The sequence below is a fragment of the Periplaneta americana genome, chromosome 13 (genome assembly GCF_040183065.1).
Source record: "Periplaneta americana isolate PAMFEO1 chromosome 13, P.americana_PAMFEO1_priV1, whole genome shotgun sequence".
NCBI lineage: Eukaryota > Metazoa > Arthropoda > Insecta > Blattodea > Blattidae > Periplaneta > Periplaneta americana.
Genome location: NC_091129.1, coordinates 89,649,055 through 89,675,314, shown reverse-complemented (window position 1 = coordinate 89,675,314; position 26,260 = coordinate 89,649,055). Strand labels below are relative to the sequence as shown.

The 26,260-nt window shown below is 34.2% G+C and overlaps 1 protein-coding gene and 15 non-coding genes across 18 annotated transcripts in view; 1 reads left to right on the top strand and 15 right to left on the bottom strand.

The window, feature by feature from the left end:
- The first annotated feature begins 11,211 nt into the window (after window positions 1-11,211).
- The window catches only part of LOC138712099 (SET domain-containing protein SmydA-8-like), a 41,428-nt gene continuing 26,379 nt past the window's right edge, over window positions 11,212-26,260 (top strand). The window contains exon 1 of one of the 3 annotated variants that reach the window (XM_069843495.1): window positions 11,212-11,407. The gene's annotated coding sequence lies outside the window, so the exon portion shown is untranslated. Of the gene's footprint in view, window positions 11,408-11,435; window positions 11,611-26,260 lie in introns of those variants that run through there. The other 2 variants (XM_069843497.1, XM_069843496.1) reach the window with 2 other exon arrangements.
- Window positions 17,760-17,831, bottom strand: TRNAT-CGU (transfer RNA threonine (anticodon CGU)). The gene has a single exon. It is a non-coding gene; the product is annotated as a tRNA-Thr (tRNA).
- Window positions 17,906-17,977, bottom strand: TRNAT-UGU (transfer RNA threonine (anticodon UGU)). Its single transcript has one exon. It is a non-coding gene; the product is annotated as a tRNA-Thr (tRNA).
- On the bottom strand, window positions 18,048-18,119 carry TRNAT-UGU (transfer RNA threonine (anticodon UGU)). Its single transcript has one exon. It is a non-coding gene; the product is annotated as a tRNA-Thr (tRNA).
- TRNAT-CGU (transfer RNA threonine (anticodon CGU)) lies at window positions 18,189-18,260 on the bottom strand. Its single transcript has one exon. It is a non-coding gene; the product is annotated as a tRNA-Thr (tRNA).
- Window positions 18,330-18,401, bottom strand: TRNAT-CGU (transfer RNA threonine (anticodon CGU)). Its single transcript has one exon. It is a non-coding gene; the product is annotated as a tRNA-Thr (tRNA).
- TRNAT-UGU (transfer RNA threonine (anticodon UGU)) lies at window positions 18,471-18,542 on the bottom strand. Its single transcript has one exon. It is a non-coding gene; the product is annotated as a tRNA-Thr (tRNA).
- On the bottom strand, window positions 18,612-18,683 carry TRNAT-UGU (transfer RNA threonine (anticodon UGU)). The gene has a single exon. It is a non-coding gene; the product is annotated as a tRNA-Thr (tRNA).
- TRNAT-UGU (transfer RNA threonine (anticodon UGU)) lies at window positions 18,753-18,824 on the bottom strand. Its single transcript has one exon. It is a non-coding gene; the product is annotated as a tRNA-Thr (tRNA).
- Window positions 18,894-18,965, bottom strand: TRNAT-CGU (transfer RNA threonine (anticodon CGU)). Its single transcript has one exon. It is a non-coding gene; the product is annotated as a tRNA-Thr (tRNA).
- TRNAT-UGU (transfer RNA threonine (anticodon UGU)) lies at window positions 19,035-19,106 on the bottom strand. The gene has a single exon. It is a non-coding gene; the product is annotated as a tRNA-Thr (tRNA).
- TRNAT-UGU (transfer RNA threonine (anticodon UGU)) lies at window positions 23,140-23,211 on the bottom strand. Its single transcript has one exon. It is a non-coding gene; the product is annotated as a tRNA-Thr (tRNA).
- On the bottom strand, window positions 23,281-23,352 carry TRNAT-CGU (transfer RNA threonine (anticodon CGU)). Its single transcript has one exon. It is a non-coding gene; the product is annotated as a tRNA-Thr (tRNA).
- TRNAT-CGU (transfer RNA threonine (anticodon CGU)) lies at window positions 23,422-23,493 on the bottom strand. Its single transcript has one exon. It is a non-coding gene; the product is annotated as a tRNA-Thr (tRNA).
- On the bottom strand, window positions 23,563-23,634 carry TRNAT-UGU (transfer RNA threonine (anticodon UGU)). The gene has a single exon. It is a non-coding gene; the product is annotated as a tRNA-Thr (tRNA).
- Window positions 23,704-23,775, bottom strand: TRNAT-UGU (transfer RNA threonine (anticodon UGU)). Its single transcript has one exon. It is a non-coding gene; the product is annotated as a tRNA-Thr (tRNA).

Sequence of the window (26,260 nt, the reverse complement as noted above, 5' to 3'; positions counted from 1 at the left end):
AAAGATACTCTTTCACTCACAGGAATTTACCTATTATGGGCAACACACTACTGTATATAAAAGCTCTTATCTATAAAATAAGTTAAGGAATATTTAATTAAGAGTACCTAGTCAATATAAATATTTCCTCAGTGTAGCCTATTTAAAACAGATTTAATCTAAATCAGTGATTCTCAACCGGGAAGAGGGCTGCAGCCCTGAGGGTGACCGACCAACTGGTAGTGGGGTGCAATGAAAAAAATAATGGTGGTAATAATAATAATAATAATAATAATAATAATAATAATATAACAATTTTAAAAGTTGTTCTTTGAAAATTTTATTATCTGACAATTTTACATTAACTTAAAACAAACTAATTAAGTTTTTTCTTTTTGAACTGATACCAAATTTCATATTACTACTTTGTATGTTCTTCATTTTACTCCACACCTCAGGCCAGGGAGCAGCACTAAAGCAATGTGAGGAAAAAAAGGAGCCTCAAAATCAAAAAGGTTGAGTAACATTACAGTAGTCCACCGCTGTGGAGTAATGGTCAGCACGTGTGGCTATGAAACGAGCGGGCCCGTGTTCAAATTCTGGTTGGGACAAGTTATCTGGTTGGGGTTTTTCCGGGGTTTTCCCCCAAACGAATTGAAGTAGAATTGCTAGGTAACTTTCAGCGTTGGACCTCGGATTCATTTCGCCATTATTAATTCAGATATAATCATCATCATCACCATCATCATCCATACACGGTGCAGCGTGCTGTACTTGTACAAGAGCGCGGCAGTTCGACTACCCAATCATTCACAAGAATAGGGTGGTAAGCACAATAAGCTTCAGGCTGCAGTGTAAGCCTTCGAGTCCCTCCCCCGTACAAGAGAAAGGAAAAACATTACAGTACATTCTACACAATCTACACCTTAGACTTAGAGGCCAGCACTAAAATAAAGTGAGGAAATGAGAAAGGATGAGAAACTCTGATCTAACTTATATAGATTATAACAAATATAATTGATGGTTTTGTAATTTGTTATAATGAACAAGAAATAATAAAATGTCGATTATAAATAATTTATTCATCTGAGTAATTTTTATCACCTTATGTTAACAGCAAACCGTTCGGTACGACGTAATTATGTAGATCCAGTTCAAGCTGCATTTATTGTAATTTTTCCAATTGTTCATCAAACGATTGAATAAACATGCGAAATTCGTTAAAGGAACTTTCTTTCGGTCTCGCGCAAGTCACTATGTAGATTTATAAAAGCTTCCTTCAGGATTTTTAGAGTTAGTAGCGGGTGAACACAATATGGTCTATTATGCACTCTTTTTAATACAAATAATGTGCAGCCAAAAGCTTTCCTTGAAGCACGCTCATTTTGAAACAAACAAGCCGACTGATATAATTAATCTGCTACGGATTTACTACGCGTGACTGTGAAAGCAAACTGCCTACGGATCCGTAGTGCGTACTGCGTAGCATACGGATGACTGTGTAACGGGCCTTAGGTTCGCTGCGTACCCAGATGTCGAGCAGGCAACCCCCCTCGTCCCTAGCCCAGCCCCTTACTTGTGTCGCCAGCCTGCGATTGGGGAATGCTATGGAATGATGAAGATGCATAATATGGGGAAAAACGGGAGAACCCCAAGAAAAACCCCAATTGTGATCATGTCCGCCACAAGTGTCTATGGATTTTTCAATGAAAAATCCCAAATCTGACCGGGCCGCCTTCGTGGTACGTTGCATCATTTGAAAGGGCAAAATTATGACAGTTATTTTTTATTTAGTAAAGGTTATGAATATCATTTTAAGATCAACTTGGTTTTCTAAACGGGAACCTAAACTTTCAAAATCAGATTCTGATGTTATGCAAGAAAAAAAAAAACTTCTGTTTGAATTTATTTTGAAATCCACATTTTATAAAATATTTAATAATGTTGGAAAACATTAGTACCTGTACATGGTAATGCTTTGAAAGACTGTATCTGTATTTTCCTGTGTTACTTTAAATTTGAGTTGTCAGGTTCTCAAAATGAAAATAAGGAACAAATTTATGATTGCTGTGGAACTAAATTAGGTGATTACTGATAGTGGAGAAAATATATTTCCTTCAGAATAAACCACAGTAAAATTTATTACTTACAAAACTTGTGTTACTTACCGCTACTCATAACTTTTTCCTAAAAATGTATATTTTATCATGGCAGTAAAGTTTCTTAATTGTAATTGTAAATTATGTTTTATTTAACGACATTTTTGTTCAAGCTGACCTTTTCAATTCGTTACTTGATAACTTCATTCATTGTTAGTGATTTTTTTTTCTAAAGAACTGTTTTTAACATATCTGCTAAAGTATAGAAATATTTCTTTTTCTGCTCCCCGACTCTGACTCTGACTCACCAGTGAGGTTCTTTTTGCTAAAAATTGAGCAATCATCAATACCAATAAAATATAAAGCTGCAATAGAGAGATTTTTAAATAACATGGAAATAATTTTACCTTTCTGGTTTTAAATTTTAATATTTAAAATAATTCTCATTATTAACTTAAACATAAAAAAACAAGGAACACTTTGCCGTACGGTACCTACCTATTTTATACAATACGCGAAACAAAGACTAAAAATACCGTACTTTTCGTTAAAAAATGTACGTCTGGGAACCATTTAAATATAAACCTCAACATTTACGTGCGTCTTATGTAATGAGAGCTTCCCTGATAATATATATAATCTATGTTATCGTTAAAACCCGAAATCTGTCAAAAGCAGATTCAACTAGTAAAACCTAGTTTTAAAAATGTAGATAGAATGCGAGTTTTCATAAGGTCTGGAATCCGTGACAGTTTAGATTTGGTTTATTTAGGCTTTTGTGTGGTAAAAACCTAAACAAACCAAATCTAGACCTTACGAAAACTCGCTTTGCATAACTGGTTTTGACGGATTTCAGATTTTGATGGTAGTATATATATATATATATATATATATATATATGATATTTTGGATACGTTTTTTACCCATTGCCTTTTTTTCGCTATTTAAAAAGAACTTGTATTTTGAAAGGCAACAATGTAATTTCATTTGAATAATAAACGGAAATGTAGCGGTTATAATATTAGCGCTGGCCCAATAATAGACAGAATTTACCGATCTTTCAGTAGTCAGTAGTGGTTGTTTAATTTTGAATTTGTCAGCAGCAAAGAGAGAACATAGATTAGAAGTAGAGCAGCACTGAATATTCAACATGGAGATGAAGTTTCAGTAAGTAACAAATTGAAGTTTTCTTATTTATTTCGTAAAATTACTCTAATTTCGAAGATACATAAATCAGAAAACAACTGGCGTAACTCTGTAGAATTTAACTGACCAGTCTTCACTCGACGTAGGGATTAGAAGTTATTCTAAAATAATTGTTTTTTTTTTCATTATTGGTTTAACCTGAAGTAAGTTAACCGATCAAAACCAATTACTGGTTATTTTGTTCTTCTTTTATTTTTAACTTTCTGAAGTCGGCAAATTAGGGAAACAAAATTAGAGGTTATTGCCAATAGACATCAAAGAATAATTTATAATGAACTGTGAATCAACCAGAAGATAGCTAAAAGAACGTCATTAGAGCTGAAAATCATCAGTGACGTTCCTAAACAAAATAAAGCTAATAATAGATCTAAGAGATTATGAAATTGCATTTAGTAAATTAATTCACTTACGTTAGGGTTAGGAGTTAAGGTACGAGTAAATGAAGCCCAATGCTGTAGAGTAACGATTTACATGTCTAGCCATGAAATGAACGGGCTCGTTTTCAAATCCTGGTTGAGACATGTTTCCTGGTTGGGGTTCTTTCGGCGTTGGACCTCGTACTCATTTTGTCATCATTACCACAGCCCAAGTTAAGTTCATTGTGCAGTGTGCTGTATTAGAACTAAAGTGCGGCCATTCGGCGAGAAACATCATTCACAGAACAGGAATGGTACTTAAGCACAATAAGCCTTAGGCTGCGGTGCAAGTCTTCGGGCCCTTCTTCCATAAAAGGGTAAAAAATGGTAAACTCCTTTACAACAAAATTTTAACTTCAGTATTTATTGGTTATAGGAAAATAGTCTGCTTGTCGGAATGTGTTATAATCAAGATTACTACAGAGCGTTCCAGCGATAAGTATCGGTTTATTCTTCGGCAGCTGGGCGGCACGGTGCTTGAGCGACCGCCGGCAACCGGACCCTTAAACTCACGGCGTTTCACCGAATTAAAACTTACAGACATACTTACTAACCATAATAATATGTTGTATTTAACATTAATTATTATATGTTATATTCATTACAGAATTTTGTACTCACCCTCATGACAGTAGCACCTGGAAGTTTTGGCTCTTTAGGTTCTAAAAAAAAAAAACTTATTTTTTGGATATGAGGGGGTCATAAGCAAAGGGGTACAAGTGATATTTCTAAGAACATGAGTTAAATGAATCCAGGATACGCTAAAACATTTAAAATTTTACTGGCAAAGGGATACATCTTCTAACCACACCAAGATATTTTCAGAGTTGTTGAAGAATCCATTAGAGCAGTGGTTCCCAAACTGGGGGTCGTGTAAAGAGCTGAGGGGATTGCGAGGTGATTAACAAAATAAAACAAAAAACATCTTATTAATATACACTTATTGTGTGATCAGAAACATAAACAACATTTAATAGGTCTATAATAAAAAAGTTTCCGTAGCTCTACACTGAAGAGAACATAATTTTATCAATGAAACAAATGTGCCTGTTTTTCAGGGAATATCTCTCAAATTTGGACTCTGTATTCGATACACACATAGTGATATTACTTTCAAATTCAGTGAGATTTCTCGTCTTTGTTGTGATGGCAATCATAGACGAGAAGGTTATTTTGCATATGAGGTTGAAAATGTTATAAACAAATTTGGGAGCTTCTTTTACACGCCCGGGGTATTCATGCATTCTTTGGATCCACAACTGGTCTACACTACGAAAAAGGTCTACTTTATTTCAACATTTCATCGGTAGATACATATTCAAATTATTGTTGTTATTGTTATTATTATTATTATTATTATTATTATTATTATTATTAGGGGTTTAATATTATGATGATTATTACTATTATTATTATTATTATTATTATTATTATTATTATTATTATTATTATTTTTAGCTTGTTGAACGCAACTGTCTAAAAATGGATATACAGTAGTATCCATCTGTGACAGGCTTATTGTTATGAGTGTCTTCCGGAAAATACTCAAATTGTTTGGAATCGTTCAAATTTAATTTAACGAATCCAGTATTTGCTATATCACATTTAGGGCCTAGCTAAATTTTCCACTGGAATGCATCACATTTCCTCTTGTCAAGTAATGTAGATCAAAAATCAAGTTTTGACTTTGTCCCTTATGTTCACATCTTGGCCTTACAAACTGGTACTGTTTAAAGTGTTTAAGTGTTCGAAAATATCAGCAAAGTAGTCTAGTAGAATGATTTTCGTGTAATATTTCATGTCGTTGCACTATATTTTTCTATTTTGGTCGTTTTTTGGGTGGTTTTCACTAATTTCGAGTAAAATTTTCTTTGTTTTCGATTTTACAAGAATTTGTATTTTTCGAATAGTCGCACACAGCAGTGTCGCCCAAAAATGGGTCGCGCCTTCAAAAAGTTAGGAACCACTGCATTAGAGAATTGCAAAAAAAATGAAAATATTAGGAAACACTAAAGTTGCAAAACTAAGGAAAACAAAAGTAAAATATTATACCTATTCCAAAATGGTAAAATTATATTTCAATGCTGTTGTAAAACCCAAAACTGTTCATCACAATCCAATCGCTGTGAAGCTTAAATTTTTGTTTTAACAAGCGTTTTACTCGCTTTATTTCGAAGAGGTCAACATAAATGACAACTTGTTTGGCCACCCTTGGACTATATACAGTGCACACTGTTCACCCGGAAACAAGTGACTCCCACCAAGGACGTCTTTCAGTCAGGGGTCAAGCTTTAAACTTCCTCAGCCTTGCAGCTGTATGTCTTCGAGAAGGAAGCTGTATGTCAAAATTTATTCACTGCTCAATCGTATACAATATTGATTTTAAATTCAAATTGTTGATTGCTGTATCGAAAATTTGTCAAAATAAAAATTTCAATTTTTTGTTACAAATCGTAAACAATTTAAATAAGTTGCTTCTACAACTACATTATTGATTGATAACCATACATCTTTACAATACCGGTAACACACTTACGAGAATTTACGGGAAGGAAATTGAAATATCGTCTGAGTGAGTGAGTATAATCTTTTGGCTGTGCTTTCTTGTATTGTATTGTATTGTATTTATTAACATTCCATGGTATTCATACATGCTTATAGCTAGAATATGGAACAAGTCAAAAAAACTTAATACTATTATAAAATCTTAATTTATAGTCACAGTCTAGATGAAATACTGTATATACAGACGAGATTTACAATATAGTCTACTAGTACAACACATAGTTTTAGTATCAATTTCATGAAATGTTATTGAATGTCGTGAATTCACCTACAGAATAGAAGGCGTGAGAAATTAGGTACTTCTTTAATTTGGCCCTAAATAATTTTATGTTTTGAGTTTCATTTTTTATATCGATAGGGAGGCTATTAAAAATTTTTACTGCCATATAACGCACTCCTTTTTGATAGCACGATAGACTTGCCGATGGAGTATGAAAGTCATTTTTTTGACGTGTATTTATGCTATGAACTGTTGAATTAGTTACAAAGTTTTCACGATTACATACGAGGAAGACTATTAATGAAAAGATATACTGACAAGCCATGGGCATTATTTGTAGTTTTTTTAAAATAGTCCTACACGATTCCCTAGATTTGGCGCCTACTATTATTCTAATTACTCTTTTTTGTAATAGAAATATATTGTTACTATCTATGGAATTTCCCCAGAATAACACTCTCTATCTTACACCATTCCATAAATCTACTGTATGATAGGCCTATATATTATATCATATTGCTTACTTGTTTGCTGGTAATAATTCCAATGTTACTCTTTCTGTAGCTTCTTTTAATTCTTCGTATTCCTTTTCAGAATTATTATTAATGTTATGTTAAAATGATTTGTTCGTATATCTTCTGCCTAGTTTCGCAAACATCTCTACTCACAATATGAAATGTTATTTCTAATAGGCCCTACTTGTAGCCTATCATAAATAACTATTTCATACATTTATATTTCTTTATTGCTCTATTTCTGTAACGGTCAGTTATCTGTTAATTTTAGTAAGTATGTTTAGTCAGCAGTTCTAAGGCTTGTTGGAACCTTATAACAAGTAACACCAATACGACATCACTCATCAGACAACTTAACTAGGAGATAATGGAGTAGCATGGGCAGCTCATTTCCCCATCCATTGCATACATCGCTGAATAATATTATATATATATATAGTCCAGTGGTCGTCAGCACTCAGCTGAAATGGGTAGAGTGCATGGAGGGTAAGGAACTCTGATCAGTCGTGCACAAGGGATAGAGAGACAGCATACCCGCTAGGGCTGTGTCTTGTCCGCTGGTAAGAGACGCTAGCACGAGCGTGCGGTGTTTTGATGACCGCTGCGTGTAGTCGCACGGACTCGGAAGTGAGGCATTAGTTTCAATGCGCCATTCGCACTAGGCGACCGATCAACACAACTAACAACCTTCTGCAGTCAGTCTTGTTTCATAGCTTTGCGCAGGACTTGTACTAATTCATTGATTGTATTTGTATATCATCAAATGAATTTTTCGATATTCGGAAATAATTTTAAAAAATTCCTTTCATCCTCCCGTAGATCGTCAAAAAGTGTATAGAATAATCCCTTTTCAAGTCGAGCATTCATAATAGGGTGAAAGTAATATTACCTTGCCCTCCTAGGTTTCCTAATTTCCTATAACAAAGAAAGGAACAATGCTTCTTCATTAATCAGCGCAGTCACTAATGGCACAGAGGGAAATGTGCAGTCGGTGAAATTAGTCGCTCTATCAACCGTCACATCGACGAGTGCGATCAATCGTCTAGTGTGAAAGAGACTTGCACATCGTCAAGTGAGATGTACTGTCTGATATAGTATCAGCAAAAACTTCAGAGGATTTTAAAAATTGTTACAATTTTTGTTGAGAGAGTTTTTACAATGGAAGTGTAATAATAATAATAATAATAATAATAATAATAATAATAATAATAATAATAATAATAATAATAATAATTTAAAGCTCTCTCGGGAATCTAGTGGCTCGATATCTGGACTTATAATCGCGTGGATCCGGGTTCGATCCCTGGTATACTCTCGTTTTATAACTTGTGTTGGGCAAAGCCCATGGTCCAGGTAACACAGGGTTTTACTCCAGGAACTCCGGTTTCCCTGTGACATTCCAATAAATCTCCATCATCAGCTCATCTCATTGCGAGTGTAGCGTACACCAGCCTCCTATGGCACACCATGGACAACGACTATGTTGGTAATTGGTCTTGTACACAACTGGCTTCATTTGGATGAATGACGAAAAGTCAAGTATCCGCTATTAGTTAAAAAGAAATAATTTTTTCTGGCAAAAACGATTTCGAAAACGTTGTTAATACCGTTTCTTCACTGTTATTATGTTCACCGCTGTGGAATAATGGTTAGTATGCCTGGCCGTGAAACGAGCAGGCCCAGGTTCAAGTCCTGGTTGGGACAAGTTATTTGGTTGAGATTTTTTCCGGGATTTTCCTTCAGTCCATTAAGAGCAAATGCTGATTAACTTTCAGCGCTGGACCCTGGACTCATTTCGCTGGCATTATCAACTTTAACTCATTCAGACTCTAGACAATCAAAGTAGTTGATAAAGCGTCGTAAAATAACCAACTAAAAATTCATTTTTCACTTAATCTTATGTAAAATACAATTCATTGTAAAATTAATGAAAGTCATTTAAAAAAAAAAAGTCATCATACTTGTTACTTTTGAAAAATAAAAAATTCATTAATTTTGCACTAAAATTATTTTCCATTAATATTCATTCTGTGGTAGATACAAAGTTTTGAGCGAAATTTTTTTAGAAAAATATTGGAAGCAGTTTGAGATACAGATACTTTGGAATGGAGGAAACTACATTATAAAGAAATGTATGATTTTTGCAATGAACCTGACATTGTGGCCAGAATTAAAGCAAGAAGACTGCGATGGGTTGGGTATGTGGTAAGAGCTCCAGAAGAAAGAAGGTAAAAAGGGAAACTCCTTTAGGGAAAAGATCTAGACTTAAGTATTTGTACAACCTGAAGGAGGACCTACAAATTTAGAAACTTGTGATAAATGGAAAATTGTTTGTCAATCCAGGGTGCAGTGATACTATATTGTAAACTCATCTGCGAAGAGTTTTCATAGCTTATAAGGCTTTATAACAATACTAGCTGTACCCGTGCGCTCCGCTGCATTTGTTAGAAATAAATATAAAGTAATTACATAATTAAAATAGGACATCTGGTCCAGAGAACATTCGTGTTTGATAGAAGGATAAATCGTTTAATATGTCACTTAATTTAAATTGTATTTAAATAATTAAAATGCGATCATTTTGGTCCAGAGACCACTCATTTAGTGCAATGATAATTCCTTTTAACATGTTTTTTAATTATTATTACATGCAAATAATTAAAATGTGATCATTTGGGTCAGAGAACATCCGTTTTTGGTGCAATTTGGTCTCATCAAAATTTTGCTTGGAATGAAACGTATCGGAAATCATTTTTAAATAAACTTTTGTTATGTAACATTTTTCACAAACATCAATTATAAGTGAGATATTTCGGTTTATTTAATTCAGGCTCCCTTATAACCCCCCTTTTAAATAAAGTATTTTGAATGCTATATAGCCTAAAATCTAACTTACAACGAACTTCATTTATATTCCAATTTTCATCGAAATCCGTTCAGCCATTATCGCGTGAAAAGGTAACAAACATCCAGACAGACAGACAGAGAGACATACAATCAAAAATAAAAAAAGCGATTTTCGGTCTCAGGATGAACAATTAGGCTATACATTTTAACACCAATCGTTAATTCTCTGAGATGAAAATGAATGTGTTCATAAACATTATTTTAAGGAATACAGGAAATGAATATACAGAATAGCCTATCAAGTTTTCTATGCATAAGAAGCTATTTAATCTTACCTGTCCAGGATTCACTCAGAAGTTACTGTAATAACATTATAGCATTATGTCCATCTAGAAAAACTACACTTTCCAATGGTGAAATAATAATTAATTAATTTAGCTTCCGATATTACTTCATACAAACACAGAAACATTCTGTGTAGGCTATGTTTAATAGCTTTCGATTGTTGTTGTCCAAGGCCCCTTATAGATGGCGTTATCTTAATTTTAAAACTCATTTATCTCATTAAATATCAGTCCTATCAAAATTTTATATAGCATAAAACTTATCGGAAATCATTTTTAAAGAAACTTTTGTTATATAACATTTTTCATGAAAATTAATAATAAGGGAGTTATTTCGATTTATTTAATTCATTCCCCCTTATAACTCCTCTTTTAAATAAAGTATTTTGAATGTCATATAGCCTAAAATCTAAGTTACAACGAACTTAATTTATATTCAAATTTTCATATAAATCGGTTCAGCCATTATCGCGTGAAAAGGTAACAAACATCCAGACACATACAAACAGAAATTAAAAAAAAGCGATTTTCGGTTTCAGGATGGTTAATTATACATGTTAGGACCAATTATTTTTGGAAAAGCGAAAATTACCAGAAAAATTTCGGCTGCAGATTTATTATTAGTATAGATAATAATAGACACAATGTTCTTCTAGTATTCTGGAATGTCATTATAAGGGACAATATATATATATATATATATATATATATATATATATAATACCTTCTCTTTTTTATATAATGAACAATTAAAAATAACAATTAGAAGCTTCACTCTGACATTAGTCTCATGTGGCCCTTAGCCCGCTGTTTGGTCACTCATAGGGTGCGCCGGACCTCTCGATTGTGTGTCACAGCGGGCGTGTTAGAAATATACCTCGCACGCAGACAACAGTCACCTCTCTGGATGGGCAAGATAATGGGTTCGAGGCTAAAATTAAAACAAACATTTTGATGAAAATAGCAGCCACAGGCCTGAGCCGAGCCGATGGGGGGTGGGGTGAGGGGTCTCGGCGAGTACTTGCGGGACAGGCACTTGCTAATTTAGGAGTTGCGTCTCACGTGGGCACACATTGTGTCCATCACACAACGAGTGCGTGATGGATGTGCTCTTCATGTCATAAGCAACTTATCTTCGACTGTCTGCTGATTAGAATGCCTGCGACCTGCTTCAAAACATGACGCCGGTGTGACGTAAGACCGCCCTAACGTATAGGTAAATAAACACATTAACTCTCTGTTACGTAACACTCGTGGCAGTGTGCGATATTGTTACGTTAGTGCTTCGTATGCTTGTTGACAAGTGCTGCAAAAATCTGTACAACGATTATGAAGTGAGAATATTGGGATGAAATGTGAGCAGTGTCTGTAACCGTCGCTGAGTGGTTCATTCTGGAAGTGAGTGAACGTATACTCGAAGTAAGAAACGTCGACAAAGCTGTAATAATAATAATAATAATAATAATAATAATAATAATAATATCCATTATCAGTGGCCTTCATTTGAAAATATAATGAATGCGGGATCGATTTCCAACAGAATTGGACACATCTCTTTTTCAAAGCAAATGAATACTTATACACTGTCATGTGTTTGTTCAGTTCTTTTTAAACGGTAGCTTAGCGCACTGTTGACTAAATGATAAGGAAATCTTTCTCATTTCTTGTGAATATTTATTGTTTCGTTATAATCTTCCTACCAATATAAGATGGATCCAGTCCTTCATCATAGATTATTATTATTATTATTATTATTATTATCATTATTATTATTATTATTATTATTATTATTATTATTATTATTATTATTATTATTATTATTGGTCCCGCGACTAACCCATCTAGCATTGTGATGACTTTAGGGAGCTACTACAGTGAATAGCGAAATCAGATATAATGGCTGCATGGCTGGAGATATCGTCATGTTGACCACAAGCTACCCCATACTAGTTGGATTATCGATTACCTTTATTGAGGCATGTGGATGTGAGCCCAGCAGTTAACTATCACGTTATGGATTATTATTATTATTATTATTATTATCATTACTTACTGGCTTTTAAGGAACCCGGAGGTTCATTGCCGCCCTCACATAAGCCCGCCATTGGTCCCTATCCTGAGCAAGATTAATCCAGTCTCTACCATCATATCCCACCTTCATTATTATGATTATGATTATGATTATGATTATTATTATTATTTATTAATTCATTTAACATTCATTCATTCATTCATTCATTCAGTGTTCTGCCCAAGGGCAGGTCTTTCACTGCAAACTTAGCTTTCTCCAATCTTTTCTATTTTCTGCCTTCCTTTTTGTCTCCTCAGATGATTCATTTATCTTGATGACGTCTATCACATGATATCTTCTTCTGCCCCGAACTCTTCTCCCAGTACATTTTTCAGTAGGCAGTTTCTTCGCAGCCAGTTACCCAACCAATTCCTTTTCCTCTTCCTGATCAGTTTAAAAATCTTTTTTTTTTCATCCACTCTTTCCAACATAGTTTCATTTCTTATTTTGTCTGTTCACTTCACACGTTCCATTATTTTCCATATTCACATCTCAAATGCTTCTACTCACTTTTCTTCACTTTGTCGTAATGTCAATGTTTCTGCTCCATTATTATTAGTATTATTATTATTATTATTATTATTATTATCATCATCATCAGCATCATGGATTAAGCCTTATAAGGCTCGTTCCGGTCTCATTTTTTTAACACTGTTGAGCCCATCTTTTTTTCGGTCTACCAACATTTCTTCTACCTATTGGGTTATAGTTCATCATCAGTTTTGGTATGCGGTCTACTTCCATTCTTTGTATATGTTGTTTCCAATCGTTTCTATATTGTTTTATTCTGTCTATTAATTTAAAAATGCTTAGTTCCCTCCTTATATCATCACTTCTTTTCCTATCCAATAAGGTGTAACCTGCTACAGATCTTAGAAATTTCATCTCTGCTGCTTCTATTCTTCTTTCTTCTTTTTTAGTCAGGATCCAAAATTCAGACCCATAAAGCAACATTGGCACTGCCATTACCTTATAAAATTTAATTTTTGTTTCTTTCCTAGTACTTTTTAGGGATCTATTAATGACACCGCATACATAGCTGAATTTATTAATCTTGTTTTGAATATCTTCATTCTTCATATAAGAAATGTTGCACCCAAGATAATTGAAACAATTTATCTGTTCAATAATTTTTCCTTCCAAGACAATTTTGGCTCTTAATGTATCTGCTCCTCTAAATGCTAAAACTTTTGTTTTATTAATTGAAATGTTTAAGCTAAAACTTTTACTTATATTATTTAATTGGAATAGAGCCCTCTGTGCCCCATTTTCAGAACTGGATATTAAAACTTGGTCGTCCGCAAAGAGCAATGTATCTGCGAATATATATTTTTTTTAATTTTAAAATGTTCATTTAAATCCATCTGCCAATCCATTACGATTTTGTCAATATAAATATTAAAAAGTGACGGTGAAAGTGGACACCCTTGTCTTACTCCTTTATTTATTGTTGCTGCTATATTCTTTCTTTCCATTGATGTTCCAATTACAATTTTATTTTGAACGTATAAACTTTTAATTGCTGATATTAAATGTTGTGGAATACCTTTCTCTTTCATTATGATCCATAGTTTGTTTCTGCAAACATTGTCAAATGCTTTTTCATAATCCACAAAAATCATGTATGTTGGTAGATTATGTTCTCTATGTTTCTCTATTATTTGATTTATGGAGAATATACAATCGGCACAAGATCTTCCTTTCCTAAATCCATTTTGACTTTCTGAAAGCATGTTTTCTATTATGATATTAAGTCGAGCTTTTAATATTGACACATATATTTTATAGCATGTATTCAAAATTCTTATTCCTCTATAATTAGAGCAATTTTTCTTATCTCCTTTCTTATATATTGGACATATTTTCCCTACTCTCCATTCTTCTGGTATGTGTCCGTATTTCCAACATATGTTCATCAAATCTAATACTCTGTATTTCAGTGGTAATGAAGCATATTTTATTAATTCACTATTGATATTATCTGTTCCTGGGGATTTTTTATTTTTAAAATTGTTAAGGGCTAATAATAATTCATCAAAAGTAATAGGATCTACGTTTTCATCTATTTGTGTTAAAATTTCTTCTTCTGTTTCTTCCTTTTCTGTCCAAAGATCCTGATAATATTGTAGCCATGATTCTTCTGGTATCAGATTTAGTTGTAGATTATCTCTTTCTTTCTTACATAGATGTGTTCAAATTGTATAAGCTTTATCCTGTCTGCGATGAATATCATATTCTATATCATTTATACATTTATCCCAGGAGTTTTTTTTTTCCTAACTTCTCTACGGACAATTGCACATTTATATTTATAGTCAATTAAATTGTCGTTGGTTTTTTTATTAAGATATTTTATGTATGCATCTTTCTTCATTTTGGTTAGGTTTGCCATATCCTCATTCCATATTTTTAGTCCTCTTCGTTTGTAATTTTTCTTCCTTGTTCCTAGCGCTTCTGTTGCTGCTCGTATTATTATTTCTTTTATTTCTGTCCATTCCTGATTTATATTATTGTTTATGGGCGACTTTGTTAAATATAAATTTAGTCGATTTTGATATAACTGTCTAATTGATTCTTCTTGTAATAAATGAATTTTAAACATTTCCGGAATCTCTTTGTATGTTTTGGTACTACTTATATTTCTTTTCCATCTAGATGGAATAGCTAATTTTGAAATTAGTAAGTAATGGTCTGAGTTTATGTCACAGTCTCTAAAAACTCTTGTGTCTAGAACTAATTTTGAGCATTTTGTATTTACTAGGGTATAATCTATTATACTCCTGTAGCCTCTTGCACTCCAAGTGTATTTGTGTACATCTTTGTGGGGGAAAAATGAATTTGTTATTTTTAAGCTATTAAAATTTGCAAAATTGATTAAAAGTTTTCCATTGTTATTTAATGTTCTTTCTCCGTGTTTACCCATTACGTTCTGTATGGGTTTATTTCCAATTCGTGCATTTAGGTCTCCCGCTATTACTAAATAATCGTTGGGATTTATATTGTTAACTACTGTATGGAGATCTTCATAGAATTCTGCAGCTTCTTCTGGACTATATACCCCTACTATTGTGATGTATCCTCGTACTACTTTTAGACGTAGTTTTATAATTCTTTCATTTATAAATTCATAGTTATCAATTCTATTTCTCCAGTTTCTCTTAATCAATATTGCTATTCCCGCTGAAGCTCTTTTTTCTTGTGGTACTCCATGATAAATTATAAAATATCTTTCTAACTCGTAAGAACCTTTAAGTTTCTTTTTTGTTTCTGGTATAACAGCAATATCTACCTTCATATTCTCAAGTTCTTTCTCCAGTTCTGTTTCTTTGTTTGTGATTCCTCTAGGGTTCCAAGTTCCAATCTTTATTACTTCCGATCTTCCTAATGCGTTATCCCTTTTCCTAGCCGTAGTCGTCAACAAATGAGCAGCCGTGTTATCCTTTCTGAGACATTTAGTAGTGAAGATGTCCCCTGGGTATGTTACTAGCATCCCGCAGGGTAAGATGATAGATGGGGCTGCCATCTTTAGGATAATCATCGTATCCTCCAATTGTGTTACCCCCAAGTGGAGGGTTGCCTCTTCCGCTCTAATAGGACCGTTGAGGACTTTCTCCCTGTATCCCCGGAGATGGGTCTTCACTTTATTCCCTGAAGAATAGGTGCCTCTTCCGCATACAAGTATCCGTTGAGGTCTTCACACTTAACCCTGTGCTGGGGACGTTTCCATCGGTGGCAGTCGCCCAATATGGGTCAGTCACTGCTCGATGTGAGTTACCTTCGCTTCCCTCACCTCTTACCTGCAGGCGAGCTAGTTAAAAAGCTAGACTCTCCCCGGAGGTCATCTGGATCATTGGTACTGAGCACCTCCACCACGACAAGGTGGTAACTCCTGGGGTTATTACTATTATTATTATTATTATTATTATTATTATTATTATTATTATTATAATTATTATTATTATTATTATTATTATTATTATTATTATTATTGGTCCCGCGACTAACCCATCTAGCATTGTGATGACTTTAGGGAGCTACTACAGTGAATAGCGAAATCAGATATAATGGCTGCATGGCTGGAGATATCGTCATGTTGACCACAAGCTACCCCATACTAGTTGGGTTATCGATTACCTTTATTGAGGCATGTGGATGTGAGCCCAGCAGTTGACTGTCACGTTATAGATTATTATTATTATTATTATTATTATTATTATTATTATTATTATTATTACTTACTGGCTTTTAAGGAACCCGGAGGTTCATTGCCGCCCTCACATAAGCCCGCCATTGGTCCCTATCCTGAGCAAGATTAATCCAGTCTCTACCATCATATCCCGCCTTCATTATTATTATTATGATTATGATTATTATTATTATTTATTAATTCATTTAACATTCATTCATTCAATCATTCATTCATTCATTCAGAGTTCTGCCCAAGAGCAGGTCTTTCACTGCAAATTTAGCTTTCTCCAATCTTTTCTATTTTATGCCTTCCTTTTTGTCTCCTCAGATGATTCACATAGCCTATCTTAATGACGTCTATCACATGATATCTTCTTCTGCCCCGAACTCCTCTCCCAGTGCATCCTTCAGTAGGCAGTTTCTTCTCAGCCAGTGACCCAACCAATTCCTTTTCCTCTTCCTGATCAGTTTAAAATTTTTTTTTTCATCCACTCTTTCCAACATAGTTTCATTTCTTATTTTGTCTCTCCACTTCACACGTACCATTATTTTCCATATTCACATCTCAAATGCTTCTATTCACTTTTCTTCACTTCGTCGTAATGTCCATGTTTCTGCTCCATTATTATTATTATTATTATTATTATTACTGTATTACCTCCATCGCCATTTTTATCAACGTTTTCAAGTCACCGAGGATTGAGCCGGGGTCTCTATCGTGGAAACTATATTTAATAACATTTGGTTTGCAAAAATATAAAATTCTGATTTCAAATTCTAGGTATAATGTGAGAAAAATTTCAAATACTAAACTACGAGAAAGAAAGCACCTGTAGATATGAATAACTATACTCTAAAGCAGCGATCATTAGCGTCTATTAACCGCAAGTCTCCTACGGCACCAGTGTGCATTCGTGGCTGCTGACGGGTATGCTTCCTCCTGCACGAGGGTGCATGTTACCAAGACTGCTTACCCGTAACCTATTTCAGCGAGTGCTGACGAACATTGCTCTAAAGTTTTAAAAATTGGTTTTGGCACTATGGGTAGCTCATTCTGATTTTGACCGAGGTACGAGTAATTGATGGTTCAAAAACTGACATTCCGTTTATTTCTATATCAAGCGAAGAATTTTTACTGTCGAGTATATTGTTAGTAATAAATACACTACCTTCTGTGAGGTTCCAAATCACGACCCCTAGTTTACAAGACTAATAATGCTCTACCTGTGAGGTAGGAAGGCTGTTGCGTTTGTGGCTTAGTAACGAGTATATAACTGGAAATCGAGGATAATATTAGTAATAAATACACTGCCTTCTGTGAGGTTCGAACTCATGACCTTTAGTTTACGAGACTAGTGCTCTACCTCTGAGCTGAAAAGGCTGTTGCTTGTTTTTTTTAGTAACCGAACATGTAACTGGAAATAGAGTACATTATTAGTAATAAATACAGTACACTGCGTTCTGTGAGGTTCGAACTCACGATCCCTAGTTTACAAGACTAGTGCTCTACCTCTGAGCTAATAAGGCTGTTGCCTTTGTGACTTAGCAACCAGAGTATGTAACTGGAAATCGAGTATAATGATACTAATAAATACATTGTCTTCTATGAGGTTCGAACTCATGACCCCTAGTTTACAAGACTAGTGCTCTACCTCTGAGCTAAGAAGGCTGTTGATTTTCTGTCTTAGTAACCGAGTATGTAACTGGAAATCGAGTATAATGTTAGTAATAAATACATTGCCTTCTATGAGGTTCGAACTCACGACCCCTAGTTTACGAGACTAGTGCTCTACCTCTGAGCTAAGAAGGCTGTTGCTTTTGTGGCTTAGTAACCGAGTATGTAACTGAAAATCGAGTATAATGTTAGTAATAAATACATTGCCTTCTGTGAGGTTCGAACTCACGACCCCTAGTTTACGAGACTAGTACTCTACCTCTGAGCTAAGAAGGCTGTTGTTTTTGTGACTTAGTAACCGAGTATGTAACTGAAAATCGAGTATAATGTTAGTAATAAATACATTGCCTTCTGTGAGCTTCGAACTCACGACCCCTAGTGTACAAGACTAGTGCTCTACCTCTGAGCTAAGAAGGCTGTTGCTTTTCTGGCTTAGTAACCGAGTATGTAACTGAAAATCGAGTATAATGTTAGTAATAAATACATTGCCTTCTGTGAGGTTCGAACTCACGACCCCTAGTTTACAAGACTAGTGCTCTACCTCTGAGCTAAGAAGGCTGTTGATTATCTGGCTTAGTAACCGAGTATGTAACTGAAAATCGAGTATAATGTTAGTAATAAATACATTGCTTTCTGTGAGGTTCGAACTCACGACCCCTAGTTTACAAGACTAGTGCTCTACCTCTGAGCTAAGAAGGCTGTTGCTTTGCTGTCTTAGTAACCGAGTATGTAACTGGAAATCGAGTATAATGTTAGTAATAAATACATTGCCTTCTGTGAGGTTCGAACTCACGACCCCTAGTTTACGAGACTAGTGCTCTACCTCTGAGCTAAGAAGGCGGTTGCTTTTGTGGCTTAGTAACCGAGTATGTAACTGAAAATCGAGTATAATGTTAGTAATAAATACATTGCCTTCTGTGAGGTTCGAACTCACGACCCCTAGTTTACAAGACTAGTGCTCTACCTCTGAGCTAAGAAGGCTGTTGCTGTTCCGGCTTAGTAACCGAGTATGTAACAGGAAATCGAGTATAATGTTAGCAATAAATACACTGCCTTCTGCAAGGCTCGTCTGCGATGATTGTTGACTCCTGTACTGTGTTAAGTGAATAGTGTGTTCAACATTCATATTATATTGGGGACGTAGACTCGGCATTGTAGAGACTGGCGCTTTGTGCAAACGTCCTTCGAATTCATTTAGGTAGGCTGAGAGACATGCAACGTCAGGCTGAGATATTTATAGCACACAACTTTTAAGTGTGATTCGCTTGTTTCACATGTCGTTGTAAGTATCGTAACTCCTGTGAAACACAAGGGTTGTTATACCTTAATATTAGTCAGGCCTGTCTTGTGTTATTGTACTTGTAATTACTCAGAATAAAAAAATCGTTGTAAATAGTAAGCGAAGAAATTTACATTGTATTGTGTAGTGAAGGCTATGTGTTTATGTTTACATGCCGTGCAGTCATTTATCTCGGCCAAGTTGCTAATGCTACAAATGCTACCTTCATTGATGTTCTAAGTTCATTATCTTTTGTCCGTTTTTTTCCTCATTATAAAAATAGATGTCAAATGGGAAAAATGTTTTAATTTACACACAAAAAAACTAAATTAAAAGAACCTACTACGTTGAGTAACGGTTAATTGAATGAGCCACATTATACCGAGAATGATCCACTTATTTCTTTAAAATAACTGTTTAATAAGGTAAATGTTTGCTATGATATTCTTACAGCAACTCCTTTCTTGTATCAATTATTACAGATTCATTTCGTTTATTAAGTTATAATAAACATGTAATAAGGTAAACTTTTATTAAATTATCAATAATGATATTCTTACAGCTCCTCTATTGTATCCATTTCTTTTATTAAACTAACCACCTAATAAGATAAACATTTATTAAATTATCAATTATGACATTATTTCAGCTCCTCTATTGTATCCATTTCTTTTATTAAACTAACACCTAACAAGGTAAACATTTATTAAATTATTAATTATGACATTATTACAGCTCCTCTATTGTATCCATTACTTTTGTTAAACTAACACCTAATAAGGTAAACATTTATTAAATTATCAATTTTGACATTCTTACAGCTCCTCTATTGTATCCATTTCTTTCATTAAAATAACCACCTAATACGGTAAACATTTATTAAATTATCAATTATAATATTCTTACAGCTCCTCTATTGTATCCATTTCCTTCATTAAAATAACCACCTAATAAGGTAAATATTTATTAAATTATCAATTATGATATTCTTACACCTTCTATATTATATTCATTTATTTCATTAAAATAACCACTTAGTAAGGTAAACGTTTGTTTTATTATAAATTATGGTATTCTTACATTATCTCCTCTGTTATTAATTAAAGATCTATTTATTTCACTTAAATAACCACTTAGTAAAGAAACATTCGTTTTATTACCGATTATGATATCCTTACAGCAGCGCTCCTCTCTTGTATTAATTAATAAAGATTAATTTCCTTTCATTCAAATAACTTTTGTTACATTTTCAATTATGTTATTATTTCAATTATTCTTACAGCAGCTCCTGTCTTGTATTAATTATTATAGATCCATGTCTTTAATTGAAATAACCACTTAATGAAGTAAACTTTTGTTAAATTTTTATTTATGTTGTTCTTAAAGTAGCTTCTCTCTTGTATTAATTATTACAGATCCTTTTTCATTAAAACAACCACTTAAGGTAACGTTTGTTACATTTTCAATTATATTCTTGCAGCAGCTCATCTCTTGTATTAATCCTTACAGATCCATTTCTTTTATTAAAATAGCAGCCTAATAAGGTATAAACTTTGTTAAATTATCAATAATAATATTATCATACTATTATATCTTGTATTAATCTTTACAGATCCATTTATTTGTCTTTGCTTCCAATAATCCAACTTTCAATACCATACTCCTAATAGCACAGGAACAGATAGAGTATTGTATAAGTTTATTCTTGTAAGCTTTCGTACTTTGTTGTATTCAAAAATATTATTATTAATTTCCGACATTTCAAAAATCTTTTAAATTTTACTGTAAATGTATTTCCATTTTCTTACAAGACTGAACTTCATTCTTATATGAATGAATTTATCTTCTCAATAATATTGTTGTTAATTAATATTTCGTTTTTGATGGAATTTTTGTCTCTAAACGCTATTAATATAGATTTTGCTATTGAAATTGTTAAACAATGTTTTCTTTTAGAAATTTACTTTGTGATTTGAAATCTCTAAACTGTTTTCCTAAATCTGATATAATGTAATCATTTGTTCTCGTAATTTTAATTCCTCTATTATTCAGTTTTGCCCATTATTTCGAATATCACCCATGTAAATATTAAATAATGTTGCCGAAAGCGAAGAGCGTTGCCGCAACTCTTTGTTAAAATTTTCTTGTGAGAGTTCATTATTTATTTTATTGCTATTTTGTCTTACTCTTGCATATAATAATTTGTCTGGAATGTTTCTTGAGTCCTGAATTTCAAGCAGTTTTTGCCTATCTAGGTTGTTAAAGGCTCTTTCGAAGTCAAAAACAACACGTGTGTTTCTTCTAATTTATATAGTGAATTTATGATTTAATAAAACTGTTGAAATGAATTTAGCAGGTTCTGAATCATTTTTGTACTTTGTCACTATAAAGGAATGGCACTGTTATACTTCAAATTATGTCAATTCGCTTTTTAAACATACCTCTTGCAGAGAACTTGTTTTTCGGCATGCCATATACAGTAGCCTATGTGGTACAGCGATTTTTCCGAAGCTAATAGGTTTTATTCATATTCATTATCACGGGTGAATGCAACTAAAGAAAAAATTCAAAATAGGCCTAAATGACGATTATTTGTAAACAGAATAATAATAATAATAATAATAATAATAAAAAATAATAATAATAATAAAGTGATAATGGCTTGCAAATAATTTTTATATGAATTCGCATGCATTAGTTGCATATATTTATCGCAAATACACTCATTTAATTTCTCATTCTCAAGGAAACTACTAAAGTAGGTTCAATACACTTGAAAGTCGCGTTGCAGAAGGATCACCTTCGTCTCCTTGAGAGATAAAATAAATGCAAGATAGCAGGCGATACACGGCAGATTTCCGTTTTTATTAACGATCTTTTTCTCATTTAAAAATGACGTTTAAATTATAACACCTCCTTTTGACAGTTTAGAAAGTGGTACTTTACGCACCTGTCCTTCGCACGAGACTGACATATGCTGTACGTGTAAACTTTGGCATGACAACGCTTTTCAGTTAAATCAATACCCTAGTTTCCCAGAAATCGAGTCCTGCTTTTGCGTGTTCATAACGAGAACCGAATACACTAATTGCTTGCTGCTTTAGGGAGACACTTCATCATAAATAAAGTTGTTGAATGTTCTTCTAATCGTATAGTAGAATTATCTTAGATACTGCCACTAGAGTTTTTTATTTTACTGATAAATTTACGAGCAGTATTCTTAGAACTATTTTCCGAATAGAGCAATATATTATTTACAAAAAAAAAACAAGATAATATTATTAAGTAATATATTTAACGCAGTAACCTAGTATTATGTATAATTGGTCGGCGGTAGGCCTCGAAATCCTGCAACATGAAGTTAATGGGTAAACATTTGACAAGAGCTGTAAAAGTCATTATCGTATGGTATATTTGGTAATAACGATATGGGCTGCGCAAATTGTTTTTCTTGACTAAGCCTTGGACGCTGCTCTTTCCACTTACGAGTAAGATCCCACTTTACTCTCTTGTAACATAAATTACTATTACCTGTGTAGTAACTCAGGGCGCTAAATAGGTAACAATGTTGGAAACAGGATCATTCCTTACATAATCAAGGAATGTGAGGTTTGAGCTAAAGACCTCTAGTTTACGAGACTAGTGCAATAATCTCTCATCTAAGAAGATTGCCACTCTGTTGTTTCAGTAACCTAGCATATAGCTGGAAATCGAGTATAATATTAATAAATACACTGCCTACTGTGAGGTTCGAACTCATGACCCCTAGTTTACAAGACTAGTACTCTACCTCTGAGCTAAGAAGGCTGTTGCTTTTCTAGCTTAGTAACCAAGTATGTAACTGGAAATCGAGTATAATGTTAGTAATAAATGCACTGCCTTATGTGAGGTTCGAACTCACGGCCCCTAGTTTACGAGACTAGTGCTCTACCTCTGAGCTGAGAAGGCTGTTGCTTTTCTGGCTTAGTAACCGAGTATGTAACTGGAAATCGAGTATAATGTTAGTAATAAATACACTGCCTTCTGTGAGGTTCGAACTCACGGCCCCTAGTTTACGACACTAGTGCTCTACCTCTGAGCTGAGAAGGCTGTTGCTTTTCTGGCTTAGTAACCGAGTATGTAACTGGAAATCGAGTATAATATTAGTAATAAATACACTTCCTTCTGTGAGGTTTGAACTCACGACCCCTAGATTACAAGACTAGTGCTCGACCTCTGAGCTAACAAGGCTAGTCCGTTTCCACTTTAGTACCCCAGTACATAATTGGATATCGAGTATAATGTTAGTAATAAATACACTGCCTTGTGTGAGGTTCGAACTCACGACCCCTAGTTTACAAGACTAGTGCTCTACCTCTGAGCTAAGAAGGCTGTTGCTTTTCTGGCTTAGTAACCGAGTATGTAACTGGAAATCGAGTATAATGTTAGTAATAAATACACTGCCTTCTGTGAAAGTCCGAACTCACGACTCCTAGTTTATAACCTATGGGGTTATTGATAATGGGATAACTGTTGTCAACTTTGAATAAGTAAGACTCTCTGTCTCTTCCTTTTACGGAGGAAGGACCCGAAGGCTTACACTGGAGCCTGAGACTTATTTTGCTCACCAATCCTATTCTGTTAATGATTGGCTAGCCGAAAGGTCGCGTACGCCGCACCGTGAACTTAACCCTAGCCCGGTCTATGATATGGATGATGATGATGATGATGATGATATGTGAATTAATGATAGCAAAATGAGTCCGAGGTCCAACACCGAAATTTATCCAGTAATTCTGCTTCCTTTGGTTGAGGGAAAACCTCGGAAAAAACCCAATCAGGATTTCAACCCAGGCCTACTCGTTTCGCGGTCAGACTTGTTAACTGCTACTCCACAGCGGTGGACTGAGTATTAGTTTTACTATAAGAATTATACCATATTTCTTTTATAAAGTTTTTCTTTAGGCTGTTAAGTAACATCTCTTCAAATGTAGCAGAAATTAAAATTCAGTAGAAATCAACAGTGAAGGTAAGCGGAGTTATTCATGAAAACGATCAATAATCCTTCACGGTACAAGTTTCGTGAAATTAGTAATAGGCTAATGGAGCAAGGAAAGTGAATAAGAGGATTAAGTTGTGGTTTTCTTAAGGCACAGATCTATAGCATACAAGGAAACTTGAATGACTCAAGTGTAATGCAGGCTGATAGTTGTAATGATCGATATAAGACATCTCTCGTGTTAGTTGAAGCAGACTCCAGGCATTTATCGACTAGAATCGTCCCGACGACTCCCGGCACCGTTGTAAAGATTTTCACTGCGGTTTATAGGCCTGGCATTTGCATGACACCCCAACTCTTTTATGAGGTCTGCGGGAAATGCCTCATACAGACATGCTGGCCAACTGAGAGAAACTGATTATGTTCAATGTGATGCAGATATGAAACTATGCTGATGGAGTTACTCAATCTCAATGTAGCAACTTGTTACCGCCTAGTAAGACACACAAAGTATCTAATTTAAGACCTTCACTTTTGTTTAGGCAGCCCAAATACCAGTCGAGACATGTGGAAGGTATTTAATGGTTTCGCAGGCGGAATCATGGGTGTGCATAACGTCTACTGACGTCGTCACCTGAACGTTACGAATTTTAGTTCTCGTGTGGTAATTTTGCGTTAAACATATGCAGTCAATCTGCTATGTTACTTATTAATTATCTTTTGGCTTTCCAACGTTTCTTACAATCACCTTTTTCATTGGATAGTGTTTTATCGAGTTATTTTCTCTTCTCATATTATTTCTTAATACGTAAGTTATCTCCAAACCCTCAAATTAATTTGTTTCGTTTCATTCGGAATAAATAACGGACATAATAAGATATCTGTAAAGAATATACAGCGTAGAGTTTTAACCAAATTATTCATTTATTTAAATATATTTTGAGTATGTCGCCTTTACTGACAATACCTTGAGAGATCCGCGTATTAGAAATTAATGTTTCTTTACTCAAACGCATTATATGTATCATTATATTAATCAGTAAACCCGTTTATTCTTTACTTACTTACAAATGGCCTTTAGAGATCCCGGAGGTTCATTGCCGCACTCGCATAAGCCCGCCATCGTATCGATCTCCATCCTGAGCAAGATTAATCCAGTCCCTAGCGTCATATTCCACCTCCCTGAAATCCATTTTAATATTAGGCCTATCCTCTCATCTACGTCTCGGTCCCCCCAAAGGTTTTTTTTCCCCCTCAGGTCTCCCAACTAACACTATATTTGCATTTTTGCACTCACCCATACGTGCTACATGCCCTGCCCATCTCAAACTTTTATACCGATTTGTTATTTTAACTGTTTTCAATTATTACTAAAACTGAAAAACACGCGCTTTGAGTTAGAAAAATTCAATCATGAAAAGTTTATACCCCTAGTCGTGATGTGCGTGTTGCCTAAAATAATAAATGAACAAATTGAGTCAGACACTCTGTACAAGGTTGAAGCATTATAATATTATGTTGGTATCATTTTTGTTTTCATAGCAACAGGGCTTTGTTAAGAAATTTGTTTGGGATTTGTCATTTGAATATCAGAGTATTGTCTTACTGAAGTACCGCACGTCTTGAATTTTTCAATTTTTAAGAAACTTTGTGTTAATTGTAGGCAAAAAAAAATTGGAGTTTCAGGTAAAAAAGAAAATCGAAAATTTTCAACACATCTGTTCGAGTTTAAATGATATTGAAGGCTGCTGAAACCATTAGTGTCGCTTGCAGTGAGAACGCTATCGGGGAAAGTACTGCACGAAAATGGCTTTCTCATTTCAGAGCGGACAATTTTGACATGAATGTTTTTTCACGTTCAAGAAGACCGTCCGACTT